Here is a 15,575-nt window from a genome sequence, read left to right on the forward strand (position 1 = left end):
TTCTAGTCAGTTGTGATCAGCAGCAAGTGTATTTTCTATCTTTTTATAAATAGCCTTGCTTATCTGGGGAAATAGTGTCTCAAATTTTATTTCTTTTGGGTGTAACTGTATCAAAAAACCCTAGCTAGAAGAATTAGCTCCATAAGCATGCACTTATATAAGACTTGGTATTTATTTGTTTCTTGTTTGTTTGTTCTTCACTATACTGTCTCACCTACTAGAGGTTCAAATTCTAGCTTTCATATTCTCTTAGGCAATCATTGTATACAATTACACATGTACATTAAATGATGTGAAAACTTTCAACCCAAGTTATCATTTTCAGATTCATGCAGAGAATGAGAAAAGAAATCATGATAATGAAATAAAACATTTAGATCTGCCACCAGGAAATCATTTCCTCATCCTTTCAAACAAGAATCAGTACATATAGGTTCAGAATAAGTGACTGAGGCAACACGCCAGGGTCATTTTTTCAAAGGCTTGAAACCTTATTTTGCAAAGAGGTGCTGGTTATGGATACATGCCACACCCCTCTCTCCCTCCTATTCCATGTATGACTTTCATACTTGCATTTCATGAATCTGCTTCCCTGTGACCATCACAGACTTAAAGAATGTGAAGACTGTTAGAAAGCAGGATTTAGCATCCCCATTTTAATAATAAATACAAACACACACTTACCCAGTACGTTTTACGCCTGCCTGCAACAAAAACAGCTGAACAGATTGTGATGAAATTCAGAGACTGACAGTCTGACAAAAAAATCCCTTTTTGTCTAAAATCTGGCTTCCATAGGTTTTTGCAAATCTAAATATTTGATTTTGCACTGGAAAAGGAGCCAGTCTTATGTACAATTTATAAAATAAATGTGTAGATACATGTTTTAAAATCTCCAAATTTTGTCAACACATACTGTCCAACTTGAAAGACTTTTCTCCCCCATTTTTTTCCCTATGACTTGGGTGTATTTTTCTCCTGCCTTTTAAGGCTTTAACTATATTTATCTAATAAGAACTCTTTTGCAAACCAGTGTTTCAATAGTGATTTAACACTAGTTTCAGTGTCAAATTGCCCTTTCCACAGCAGGGAGTTTTAAGCCTTGCTGTATTATACTTCCAAGACTCTCAGGAGCTGGAGTTGGGAGATATAATATTTTCTTTGAAGTTTGCCTTTCACTACACACTGGGATGCAAACAAGCTTCAGTTACTCAGCAGTCAAACAATTCCATCACACAGGGACCAGAGCTAAATATTGTACCAAATTTTCTAATTATGTCTTTGTGATATTTGCTGCACGAAGTTAGGTGAAGTCAAACTAGGATCAATAGAAAACTCCTTGTCTAAACAGACATCTGAACCTTGAGATATTTTGTTTATGGCCTCAAAATTCCCCTTCAGCAAGTCATAATTACAATAAAGATAATTTAATTGACAAAAAAAGTTATTTTTGGTAAACTCATATATATGGTAAAGGTACTTCTTGTATCAGAGGTGTATATAATCAGGCTATAGACAAATGTGAAGTTCCAGGTTAAAACATACATATTTTATTCCCATGTACCTTATTATATTGCCTTTTATGGTTTATATATCATAGCAATTTAGCTGCCTTAGTGGTATTTCTTTAAAGGATTTCTCAATCATTTCATAGCCTGAAAGCTGGACCTTTTCTTTTCATGAGATTTTTTAAGTATATGCATCATTCTTTTCTTTCTTATTAAACAATGATAAACTGCCAAGGAGGTATCTCACCCATGAGAGAGAAGCAAAGTGTTAAAGAACATTCCATGACCCAATAAAAAGTATCACAGACTATTCCCTACAGAAGTTGCCCGCAAATCTCAAGGGCAAGTAGAGAAAGGCATGTCTATGGAGGCATCCCAGAGTTCTGAAGAGCTGAGGAACTGAGGAAAACACTTTCTGCTTTATTATAGAAAGTCTGTTTCATTATAAAAATGTAAATATTTCATGCATGCATGCTCAGTTGTGTCCAACTCTTTGGGACCCCATGGGCTGTAGCCTACTAGGCTCCTCTGTCCATTCAATGTGTTCCAAGGAAGAATACAGGAGTAGGGTTGCCATTTCTTTCTCCAGGGCATCTTCCTGACCCAGAGATCAAACCTGCATCTCTTGCATTTGTAAGCAGATTTTTTACCATCGCACCACCGGGGAAGCTCAGTAAATATACTATTTCAGTATTGCTCTAAAAGTTAAATAAGAATTCTGATGTATTTTGATAGCCATTAATCTGCACTCATCTAACATGCTAGTAAAGTAATGCTCAAAATTCTCCAAGCCAGGCTTCAGCAATACGTGAACCGTGAACTTCCTGATGTTCAAGCTGGTTTTAGAAAAGGCAGAGGAACCAGAGATCAAATTGCCAACATCCGCTGGATCATCGAAAAAGCAAGAGAGTTCCAGAAAAACATCTATTTCTGCTTTATTGACTATCCCAAAGCCTTTGACTGTGTGGATCACAATAAACTGTGGAAAATTCTGAAAGAGACGGGAATTCCAGACCGCCTGACCTGCCTCTTGAGAAACCTGTATGTAGGTCAGGAAGCAACAGTTAGAACTGGACATGGAACAACAGGCTGGTTTCAAATAGGAAAAGGAGTATGTCAAGGCTGTATATTGTCACCCTGTTTATTTAACTTATATGCAGAGTACATCATGAGAAACGCTGGGCTGGAAGAAGCACAAGCTGGAATCAAGATTGCCGGGAGAAATATCAATTACCTCAGATATGCAGATGACACTATCCTTTTGGCAGAAAGTGAAGAACTAAAGAGCCTCTTGATGAAAATGAAAGAGGAGAGTGAAAAAATTGGCTTAAAACTAACATTAGAAAAAAATAACATCAGAAAAAAAAACATGACATCTGTTCCCGTCACTTCATGGCAAATAGATGGGGAAACAGTGGAAACAGTGGCTGACTTTATTTTGGGGGGCTCCAAAATTGCTGCAGATGGTGATTGCAGCCATGAAATTAAAAGACGCTTACTCCTTGGAAGAAAAGTTATGACCAACCTAGATAGCACATTAAAAAGCAGAGACATTACTTTGTCAGCAAAGGTCCATCTAGTCAAGGCTATGGTTTTTCCAGTGGTCATGTATGGATGTGAAAGCTGGACTATTAAGAAAGCTGAGCATGGAAGAATTGATGCTTTTGAACTGTGGTGTTGGAGAAGACTCTTGAGAGTGCCTTGGACTGCACAGATCCAACCAGTCCATCCTAAAGGAAATCAGCCCTGAATGTTCATTGGAAGGACTGATGCTGAAGTTGAAACTCCAGTACTTTGGCCACTTCATGCGAAGAGCTGACTCATTTGAAAAGACCCTGATGCTGGAAAGATTGAAGGCAGGAGGAGAAGGGGACTACAGAAGATGAGATGGTTGGATGGCATCACCAACTCAATGGACATGAGTTTGGGTGGACTCCGGGAGTTGGTGATGGATAGGGAGGCCTGGCGTGCTCTGGTTCATGGGGTCACAAGAGTCGGACACGACTGAGCGACTGAACTGAACTGAATCTGTGGCAGTATTATGGCAGTATCTAGACAGACCCATATTTTAGAAAAAAGAAGACTTAGGGGTTTCAAGAAGTTATTTGGCGTCTTCTAGATCGCTAGTTCTTCTGTGTATTCTTTCCATCTCTTCTTGATCTCTTTAGCGTCTACTAGATCTCTACCATCTCTATCCTTTATTGTGCCTATCTCTGGGTGAAATGTTCCTTTGATATTTCCAATTTTCCTTGAAAGGTCTAGTCTTTCCCCTTCTGCTGTTTTCTTCTAGTTTTATGCACTGTTCATTGAAGAAGGCCTTGTTTCTCCTTGCTATTCTTTGGAACACTGCGTTTAGTTGGATGTACCTTTCCCTTTTTCCCTTGCTTTTTGCTCTTTTCTTTCTTTAGCTACTTATTAAACCTCCTCAGATAACCACTTTGCTTTTTGCCTTTCTTTTTCTTTGGTATGGTTTTGTTAGCTGCTTCCTGTACAATATTGTGGATCTCCATCCATAGTTCTTCAGGCACCCTGTTTACTAGATCTAATCCTCTGAATCTATTCATCACCTCCACTGCATATTCAACAGTCAGTTCATTGGAAAAATCCCTAATGCTGGGAAAAATTGAAGGGGGAAAGAGAAGAGGGCATCAGAGCATAACATGGCTATATGGCATCACGGATGCAATGGACACGAACTTGGACAAACTTTGGGAGTTGGTGAGGGACAGGGAAGCCTAGTGTGCTGCAGTCCACGGGGTCGCAAAGAGTTGGAAAAAACTGGGCAACTGAACAACAACAAGAAGTTCACTAGTAATACAGCAGGGAAAGGAGGGAGTCTGACTCATAAGAAGGCGCCTTCAGCAGCATTTCCTCGAAGGCAGCCTCAGCTAATTAAACAGGGTCAACTTTGCTATGGGCAGTGGAAAGTATCCTTGCCTTGTCAGTGGGCTGACAGTTTCAGAGTATTAGAGTGTGAAAAGGAGAATGATTAAAAATATACACTAAAATATGAATTGGAGGTGATCTCTAGGAACTGAGATTGTGAATAATTTTTGTTTTCTTTTTTCTACTTGCTTATATTTTCTAATATTATAAAAATGAGGAGATATGAATTATATCATCAAAAAAAGCATTTAATGTGAGCAACCAAGATGTCCTTCAGTAGACGAATGAATAAATAAACTGCAATATATCCAGACAATTGAATATTATTTGCACTAAAAACAAATGAGCTATCAAGCCATGAAAAGACATGAAGGAAACTTCAGTGCATATTATTAAGTGAAAGAGGCCAATCTGAAAGGCTACGTACTCTATGATTCCAACCATGTGATTTGTGGAAAAGTCAAAGGAACATAGTAAAAACCAGTGCTTGCCAGGGATTGAGGAGGAGAGAGGGGTGAATAAACAGAGGACAGAGGATATTTAGGGCAATAGAACTAAATGATACTCTACATGTCTGGTACTGTAATGATGTATGATAATGTAATAATGGATATATGTCATTATACATTTGTCTCAGCCAAAAAATGTGCAACACCAAGAGTAAGCCCTAAAGGAAACTATGGAGTTAGGGTGATTAGAATGTGTTGGGGTAGGTTCATCAGTTGTACACGTGCACTACTCTGGTGGGGAATGTTGATAACAAGGGAGGCTGTATGTGGGTGGTGGAGGGGAATACGGGAGCTTTCTAACCTTTCTTTCAATGTTGCTGAGAATCTAACTACTCTTACAAAAAAAAAGTCTTTAAATGTGAAAAAAAAACTAAAAGAATAAAAATGAAGAAATATGTGCTTTTGAGGTAGCAGCTAGACGGTTCTTGGGGAGAGCAGCTGGAGTTGTCCCCTGTGGACAGGTACTCCAAAATAAGAGGAGCAAGACAGGAGCTGAGTCCTGCCTAGGTAAGAGATAAAAGAGCACAGATGCCTCATTCTTGAGGTCAAGGAGACCTTCCGACTACATATGCACAGAAAGGCTCCTTGAAGGTCAAAAAGTGAGGGGACACCACCCATGGTAAATGATGCCAACCTACCCACAGTCCTCGTCATTAGAGGACTAGGAGATGCATGCACACCCATGGGAGGACCCTGAGACATACCAAACACAGACTCGTGCATCCATGCTAAGTCACTTCAGTCATGTCTGACTCTTTGCAACCCTATGAATGATATAACCTGCCAGGCTTCTCTGTCCATGGTATTCTCTAGCCAAGAATACAGGAGTGGGTTGTCATGCCCTCCTCCAGGGAATCTTCCAGACCCAGGGATCTAACCCAGTCTCTTTTCTTTGCCGCACTGGTAGGCAGGTTCTTTACCATGAAGACCACCTCAAATATGGACTCAGAAACAGGCAAAGCAAGATGATTGGCAAAGGAAACCCAGAAGAAATGCCCCATAAAAGTGACTCACAGCACTGTAAGGGTACCAGTCTCTCTCTCTGAGGCCGCCTATGGGTCTATCCACACATACTCTTTTTCCTCTAATGAACACTTTACTTGTTTCACTACCCATCTCTATATGGAAGTTCATTTCTACAGAGTTGTGGGCCAGGGTCTTGTCACTGGTCACTGATCTTGTGGCTAGATTCAGTGCTCTCACTGCCTCATCCCAATCTCAATCTCTGGCCAGGAACTGAAATTGTGCTTCAATCGTGCAGGCGGAGGCCACCTGAGATCACTTTGAACAAATGAGTAAGTATTATCATGTCCTGCCTCTCAAATCTGGAGAAGGCAATGGCATCCCACTCTAGTACTTTTGCCTAGAAAATCCCATGAACGGAGGAGCCTGGTAGGCTGCAGTCCATGGGGTCGCTAAGAGTCGGACACGACTGAGCGACTTCACTTTCACTTTTCACTTTCATGCATTGGAGAAGGAAATGGCAACCCACTCCAGTGTTCTTGCCTGGAGAATCCCAGGGACGGGAAGCCTGGTGGGGTGCCATCTATGGGGTCACACAGAGTCAGACATGACTAAAGCGACGCAGCAGCAGCAGCACCAGCCTCTCAAATCGGAGAAGGCAATGGGGCCCCACTCCAGTATTCTTGCCTGGAAAATCCCATGGATGGAGGAGCCTGGAAGGCTGCAGTCCATGGGGTCGCTGAGAGTCGGACACGACTGAGCGACTTCACTTTCACTTTCATGCATTGGAGAAGGAAATGGCAACCCACTCCAGTGTTCTTGCCTGGAGAATCCCAGGGACGGGGGAGCCTGGTGGGCTGTGCGTCTATGGGGTCGCACAGAGTTGGACACGACTGAAGTGACTTAGCAGCAGCAGCAGCAGCCTCTCAAATCCACTAAACTTAACCTAGACCCAGTTGTCATCCTCTGTAATACTAATATTATAAGGAAGAGAGGTCAGGTAAATATAGTTGAAGAGCTAATGATGGTGAACAGGTAAATGCTCAAAGTAGTCAACCACACACCATTCAATGTTTATTCAGAAAAGTTTAAGATTGTAAAAATACATATCATTCAAGCCATATTTAAAAGTATTACAAAATGCTCAGAAACCTCACCCTCTAGATGAAACTTCACAAATTAAGTCATTGACCTGCATTGAGTTGAACACCAAGCAAGGTGCCCCTTCTTCTAAAGTAATGAATATTCTTCAAACAGCAAGGGAACAAGGCTGCTGTTTGATGCTGATGACATTGAAAATTTAGGAGAACGGAAATCCCATCATTTTTCATTTGTATGCAAATTTGTCTGTTCCAGAAATTAACCCCCAGACCCCACGTCAGTTTTCATCTCCAGGAATTTTTTTTGCCAGCACCACACGGTGTAGGCTTGTCACTATCCTGAGGTCACTAGGCTTCCCCAGCTTAAAAACAACCACCACCCCCAAAGTCACAATGGCGCTTTGTTTACCTTCATTATTGGAGGATAAAGAGCAGTAGCTGGAGAGGCCTGTTGTAAAATGCACATCTCGAATGGCCGGCCCTGCTGCCAGCAGCATTGAAATGCAAACGGCAGATGATTTTGGCCAAATAGCTCTCATTGACCACTGCTCCCCATCTTAGATGAACCCGGAACAATAGACCAATCCTATTACCCTCCTTTTGAGCCAGATCTTCAACTGTTAAAAAGTTCCTTTGTTAATTCCCACCTTAGACAAATGTCACCATCTACATGTGAAGGGGAGAGAGGTGATTGAGGTTTTTAATTGATGTGGATTTAATTATGCTAATTTAGACAGCTGTAAAGCATTTCAGTATAGCTGCATAATAGGGAGAGCAAATACAGGTGCCCTTCACTGTAGGGGCTTAATTTTTAACCTACGTAGCTTTAAAACAGAAAGGGAGTTCAAAAGCGTGGGCAATTTACAATTTATAGAGGGAGGTCCACCCACGCTCTGAAATGTTTAGCAGGCTCTACATGTACCTAAGAGAGAGTCGAAAGAAACCCTCAATTTTGATTGAAAACTTCAAATTTGTCTCTAACTATAAGAGGCAATTTAAAATGATGTGTATGTCAAGACTCGATTTGAGATAACACTAAACTAGAAGCTGGGAATTAAAAAATGACCTTTATTTTCATCTCGGAGAAAGAAATCTCACAATGGAAATGGTGATAAAAGCTAGCAAGAATTTTAAAAATTTTTGAAGAAAGGGCTTTTGAATTTTTGAACTTTAATGACAAGGTGAGTTGACTTCACCATGTATCTGACGACGACTTTCATTACCAGGAACGTGACATGACACTCAGTGTTATCAGCGGGAAAACAGTTTTTGTTCAAATTGCTGAATAATCCTGTTTTGATTTCTTGGCGTTTTATCTGGAGTGAATGATGCAGCAGACCCCACTGAAGTTGTACTGAGTCTTAACCAAGTACGACCTAGGATCCTGTTTCAAGGATTAGATGCTCGAGAAACACTAAGTAGTTAAATCACTGCTCCAAAGGCGGCCTGGTTTTAAAGGGCGATGTTGCACAGGCCGGTATATAACAGTATGAATGAAGAGGAGGAGAATCAAAGACATTTTACAGCACTTTTAGTGTGCATGTGGCTTGCTGAGGAAGGGAGGTCTGAAAACACTCCAGCTCTTCTGTTCTCTTTCTCTTCTGGGTGACTCTTCCTTCAAGGCCCAAGCTGCCCCCTAGACACTGAGTCTCTCCTCCTAGGAGGCCTATTGCATTTCTAGAGGACAAAGAGCTTATCAATGAATCATCTTCCTTTCTCCCCGGCCATTTCCTTCTCAACCTTGTCAGGCTTCTCTTCTGTGCATTTTCCTTTGTCCTACACTAATTAGACATGTAATTAGCTGGCAAAGAAAAGAAGAAAGAAGCAGGGGCATCTGTCCTCTGTTTCACACAGTGGGTGGAGAGTGACCTTTCCAATCCTGCCCAGTTTTTGGTGAAAACACACAGATTTGGGCATGCATTTTGACTCAGGATTTTACTAATTCTTCCGATCTTGGATGAGCTGTCTAACTTCTCTGACTTCTTTGATTTATCAAATGAAATAATCATTCGTTGTTCATACATTTGTTGACTCTACATATGAGCTGTGGATGAAATGTTTCTACTGTTCTGTCCAGCACACAATAGGTACAAATGGTCCTTGATCTGTTCCTCTCATCATCACCCACAACGCTTCGCGCTTTCTCGATCTCAGCACCCCACGCCTCACTCTGTCTTTCTCTGACCCATAGCTTTTGTTGTTATTATACTTTCATTTATTTACTTATTTAACTTATTTTTGGCTGTGCTTCTCATTGCGGTGACTTCTCTTGTTTGAGAGTACAGGCCCTAGAGTACAGGCTCAGCAGTTGTGGCGCAGAGGTTTAGTTGCTCCAAGACATGTGAAATCTTCCTGGACCAGGGATCAAATCCATGTCTCCTGTACTGGCAGGTGGATGCTTTACTGAGCTACCAGTGAAGCCCAATTCATAACTTCTTTACTCTTGTTCTTTGGGATACCATCATCTTATTTCTCCACTCTTGAAAATTTACTCTCTTTCATATTGTTTTTATTTCCTTCTCTTCTGCTCACTTATTACTATTTTTTCTTTTTGTTATTTCTCAGAGATTCTTTACCATCTTCCTCTCATCTCTTTTCTGTTTTGGGTTATAATAGGAGTAGAGAAGAGAGGAAGTTGTTAAAATTAAAATGAGGATCTCAAAGGAATGGAGAAAAAATAAATTAACATTTAAGAACCCTAGTGATAAGACTTCCCTGGCTGTTCAGTGGTTAAGACTCCACAATTCCAACGCAGGGGACTAGGTTCCAACCTTGGTCAGGGAACTAAGATCCCACATGCTGTGTGGTACAGCCAAAATAATAATAATAAATAAGAAGAAGAATGCTAGTGATAAAGTTCTGATATCACTTGTCTAAAGGAATTCAAAATAGTGTCAGTTCAGTTCAGTTCAGTCACTCAGTCATGTCCGACTCTTTGCGAGCTCATGGACTGCAGCACACCAGGCCTCCCTGTCTATCACCAACTCCTGGAGTCTACCCAAACTCATGTCCATTGAGTCAGTGATGTCGTCCCCTTCTCCTCCCGCCTTCAATCTTGCCCAGCATCAGGGTCTTTTCAAATGAGTCAGTTCTTCACATCAGGTGGCCAAAGTCTAATATAAATCCATATAAAGTATTTCTTTCTGTCTCTATGCTATAAGCACTATCTAAAATATGGAAACCAGTCATGTAAAAACAATATAGATAGGCCTGGTGTGCTGCAGTCCATGGGGTCACAGAGTCAAATACAATTTAGCAGCTGAACAATGAACAGCAAAAGAAGAGTGTAATTTTTGGAAATTAAAGCAAAAAGGTCAAATGTACTTGTTACAAATGTGTGAGCGGCACTGAAGAACAGAAGTAGAATATATAATTTCCATTTAATAACAAAAAAAATCAAAAACAAAGAAAAACCAATTAATCTAAATAAGAATAGAGAAAAATAGCAAAATGAAACATGGTAAATAGAAATCATAAAGACAATTAAAGTAAATCTTTCTCCCTCTTTATGCATATATACACATTCTCCTGTTTCTGGTTCTCTGGAGAACCCTGACTAAGAGAACACGGTTGAAGGTTCATAAAGATAGTGACTTTTGGTAAGAAAAGGCATTGCATTCAATATTATGAGAGACAATAAGAATTGAAACTAACTAGTTGATCTGAGAAATGAGTGGCAAGACTGAAAATATCTTAAATACATAAACATGAGATAGCTTTGAATTGGCACATTAAATATCAGTCAATTATAAGAAAAATTCTTTTATATCTAAAACTAGAATTTCCAGTGAGATTAAAAAAAATAAGTAGAATGGCTTAGTATAACTTTTGCTAGAGAAAGAGATGAAAAACTTAGTTTTATTCAGCATCTACTAGATGTCCAGCAATTTATGTACATAAAGTGAGCACTTAAGTATCGTTTATTTTCACAATATTTAATTATCACAATATAATTCATCACATCTAATGATCACAATATCCTGCTGGTTAGACCCCAAGTTTTAAGGAGATCAAGTCACTTGCCAATGGTTCCTCAGAAAGCAATGGATTATGGGGGCTGGTAAGCCTGAAATCTGCAGAACAGACTGGAGACCCAGAAGAGCTGATGCTACATCTTGAGTCAGAAGGCAGTCTGGAGGTAGAATTCCTTCTTTCTAGGGGGACCTCAGTCATTTCTCTTAAGACTTTCAGCTGACTGGGTGAGGACTACCCATGTTATGGAGGATAATCTGCTTTACTCAAAGTCTACTGAGTCCAAAAGAGTCACCCCTAAAAAAAATATCTTCACAGGAACATCAGACTTGGTGTTTGACCAAATCTTGGTTCCCCAGCCTAGCCCAGTTGACATCCACAATTAACCAGCCCATCAGGTCATGGCAATTCAATTTGAGATCAGCCCTTTACCTTAAGGCTCCTGTCAGGGCCAAGTTCTCTGAGCTAGCCTGAAGATAGAACTCCTCTCCAGGGGCATGACCACCTGCCAGCTGGTCAGTCTCAGAGGCATATAGCTCTGAGGAGAAAGGAGGCTGAAGAGTGACTGGCTTGTGAGAAGCAGCAAGAGAAGTACCATCAGGGCCAGAGAATGTCATGAGGATGCAAAACTCCATAATAAAAACACTGGCCATTAAAGAGACAAAAGATAACTGGATCTCTAGAGGTACACTCATGATATTTCAGTCCTCAACTGAGTCCTAAATGTGCAGTTGTGATTATGTTTGAACAATTTTCCAAAATTTTGAGACTTCTGACTGTTAAGATTACCATTCTTCCATATTGTTATATATGGTCTTAATCTATTTGGGAGGCTATAACAAAATACCATTAGATGGGGTAACATAAACAAAAGAAATTTATTTCTCACAGTTCTGGAAGCCAGATGTTCAAGATCAGGGTGCCACCCTGGCCAGGTTCTGGTAAAGGCTTATTTCCTGGTTTATAGATAGCCATGGAGAAGGCGACGGCACCCCACTCCAGTACTCTTGCCTGGAAAATCCCATGGATGGAGGAGCCTGGTGGGCTTCAGTCCCTGGGGTCGCTAAGAGTCAGACATGACTGAGCGACTTTACTTTCACTTCTCACTTTCATGCATTGGAGAAGGAAATGGCAACCCACTCCAGTGTTCTTGCCTGGAGAATCCCAGGGACGGGGGAGCCTGGTGGGCTGCTGTCTATGGGATCACACAGAGTCGGACATGACTGAAGCGACTTAGCAGCAGCAGTAGATAGCCATCTTCCAGCTGCATCTTTACATGTGGAAGGGGATACGGAGCTCTCTGGGTCTCTTATATTGAGACTAATTCCATTCATGAGAGCTCTACTTTTAGGACTAAAGGCCCTCCCTCCTTATACCATTACATAAAGCATTAGGATTTCAATGGATTTCCCCAGTGGCGCTAGTGGTAAAGAACCTGCCTGCCAATGTAGGAGACATAAGAGATGTGGGTTCCATCCCTGGGTCAGGAACATCCCCTGGAGGAGGGCACGGCAACCCTACCAGTGTTCTTACCTGGAGAATCCCGTGGACAGAGGAGCTTGGCGGGCTATGGTTGCAAAGAGTGGGACATGACTCAAGCGACTTAACAGCAACATTTCAATATAGATATTGGTGGAGGTGGGGGATGGGGAGGTGGTAGAGCATAAAGAAACATTCAGATCATAGTTTAGATCCTTATATAGGGCCAGTGACCCAGATTTTCTAGTTGCAGAGCTTGGCTTGCCCGCCTCCTAACCTGGGGCAATTATTTTGACAATTTAAACCCCAGTTTTCGTACCTGTTAAATGAAAATAGTAATATCATCTACTTTAAGGTTGTAGTGAAAATTAAATAAGACAATCAATATATCTAAAGCAATAAACATCGTGCTTGGCCAATAGTAAGTGTTCCATGAAAGTTAGCTGTTATCAATTCTATACATCTCCTCCATCAGTACCATGCTGAAAAGTTAACCTCTGGCCACTACAAATGCCTCTTGTTTTTGATGTTTCTATGATAGCTTTTTAAGTTACGTGTTTGTGAGTAAATTTTTAATTTGTTTCATTTGTTTATCCTGTAACTTTGGGGGTGCCCATTAAAAGATAAGAACATGTATGTAATAACTTTTAAACTCCCCATAAAGTCTGGCAATTCCTAGTGACTTTTAGCAACATTAATAAGTGTTTATTGAGAACATACTATGGTCAGGGTATCACTCTAGGTGCTACCGTGGGCCGTCTATTCACTATCATGAATGAATGCATTTATCATTGAGAAAACTTTTCATAAAGTTTTTATACAAAGTCTCAGTGCTGAAGTAAGAGTGTAATAACATGATTCTGAAAGGCATACAACTGGATGTCTACCTGGGAGGGACACAGACTTAAGGTTCAGTGAGTCATGTTCAGTTTTCAGTGTCTACGCAATGCCTGCTATGTGCATGCAGGACAATCCTTAGCTTCAAAGGTGTTAGAAGATGACTTACCTTAAAGATGTATTCTTTGTTTATTAGCTTTTGTTTGGGAAGGTGATCTATGATTGTGAAGTTTTATTAAATCCTAGCAGCATTCTTGACACTAAACAAACACAGTGAGCTGCTAATCACAGCATGGGTCATTTATTTTCTGTTTTGGGTCACTTCTTTCCTCTATTGAAGGAAAGGAACATGACAGCTCTCTGTTAATAATGCCAAACTCAAAAATCCATTTTCTTTCTAAAATCTGAGTATCATGTCCCTTTAACCACACCTCCTTTTTAAACCTGGCATTCATTTCTGTCCATATTTTTCAAGATCCTACTTAGTAACTAAGACATGCCACCTGAAAGAATTGAGAGGTTAAAGGAAACCCGAGCCACCATCACCGGTTCCTACGAGCAGAGTCGATTATGCTTTCAGAGCTGCTATGTGCATTCTCCCTTAGCCCTCCTTCCTCACAGAACCCGAAGAGCAAAACAATACATCGCCCCATGAATATATTATCAGTACCAACTTGACAGCCTCGCTGTTGACGATACTGGTTGTACTTCATTTCCCTCCTGTAATCCAAAACCAGATCCAGCCCCCCTGGGCCCAGACTGGGGCTGTACAGCAGCTGAAGGGCCAACTGCCAATGGGTCTGGAACAGAGTGTTTCCAGCCTCGGCACCTGACTTCCTGGCTGCCTCCATGTCAGGTCTCATTGGTTGATGTGGCAGCTGTGATTCTGACAACAAGCTTGGTGTTGGGTCAAGTTTTTGTTTGGCTGACTTACTCCCATAGAAGCCATTTTCCTTGACTCACCCTTGATTACTGAAAATACTCTTTATTACCTTTTAAAATCATGTGATATCCATAAGTAAAAATTGGGATTAACATTTTTGAAAGCATTACCCATGACTGATTTTTTTTTTTGCTGAAATGCAAGAAGTAAAGCCAGAGGCAGCTCAATCCTATGTTTAGCACAGTGGTGTATCAAATACCATTTGTAACTTCAGAATAAAATGCACAGCTTTTTTCCTTGTTCTTAGGAACCTGGATGCAATGATCACCTACGGAAACAGTTTACAGATGCAAAAGTATGTAGTGTTTATATATTAGAAAGCTTGACAGAATCCTCCTTTAAAAGACTAAATAGTTGTGTTCTAATACAAAGAATGTGAAATAAAAACATGTATAACTTTATTGATAAAACAGGGTTTTCATTCAATAGTTGTAAGACAGGATACTTGCAAAACTTGCTTATACAAGGGAAAAGTCTCAATGCGGTGGCTTTCTTTATAATCCAAACATCATCCTCCCCCAAAACAGACTGAAATAATTAATGTTCAATGTATGAAAATTCTATATGGTATAACTTATTTATGCTTTGTTAAAAAAAAGCCAAATTGAATGCCAGCACTTGAGATCTTGAAAATAATGCCACATGTCTTGATAAAATAATTTTTATTTTTATTTATACTCCTTCTTATATGTTGATATTTTAAAGAACTATATTGTTTTTAGTATACATATTTATAAAATATCTAAATATTAAAGAAATACACAAAGTAGAAAATAAAAGTCTAACCACAGATATTTTAATATGAACAGCTTGATGAATAATCCTTCCAATTTTTCTTGCTATATTCTAATGTATATGGACATAATCTTTACCGAATTATTTTGACTACTTCTTAGACTTTTTTTCATTTCATAATCTCTAAAACTATCTCATTCTTTGAATACACACATAACAGTGGGTAATAAGAATGTTATAGTCAGTCATGTCCAGCTCTTTGTGACTTCATGGACTGTTCACGAACTTTTCCAGGCAAGAACACTGGAGTGGGTTGCTAAGCCCTTCTCCAGGAGCTCTTCCTGACCCAGGGATGGATCTTTACTACTAGTGCCACCTGGGAAGGTCTGTACAATGTATATGAATATTAATAGAGTAAGTTCATGGCTTTGCGACCAAATGGCTTGACTGAATCTGAATCCTAGCTTCACTATTAGTAATTCTGTGACCTGGATAAGTGATTTTCTCTGTAATCCACTTTCTACACTTGTAAGGTGTGATGTTAACAATACCTCCTTGAAATGGTTGTCATGCAGGGTGAGGAATTACTGCTTGGTGTTGGTAGACATGCAACCATGATGGTACTGCTACCATAGATGTTTGA

General features: G+C 40.1%; 1 long non-coding RNA gene across 1 annotated transcript in view; it reads right to left on the reverse strand.

The window, feature by feature from the left end:
* The window catches only part of LOC138990214 (uncharacterized), a 42,624-nt gene that overhangs the window by 19,678 nt on the left and 7,371 nt on the right, over positions 1–15,575 (reverse strand). The window lies entirely within an intron of this gene.

Source organism: Bos mutus, chromosome 2 (assembly GCF_027580195.1).
Source record: "Bos mutus isolate GX-2022 chromosome 2, NWIPB_WYAK_1.1, whole genome shotgun sequence".
NCBI lineage: Eukaryota > Metazoa > Chordata > Mammalia > Artiodactyla > Bovidae > Bos > Bos mutus.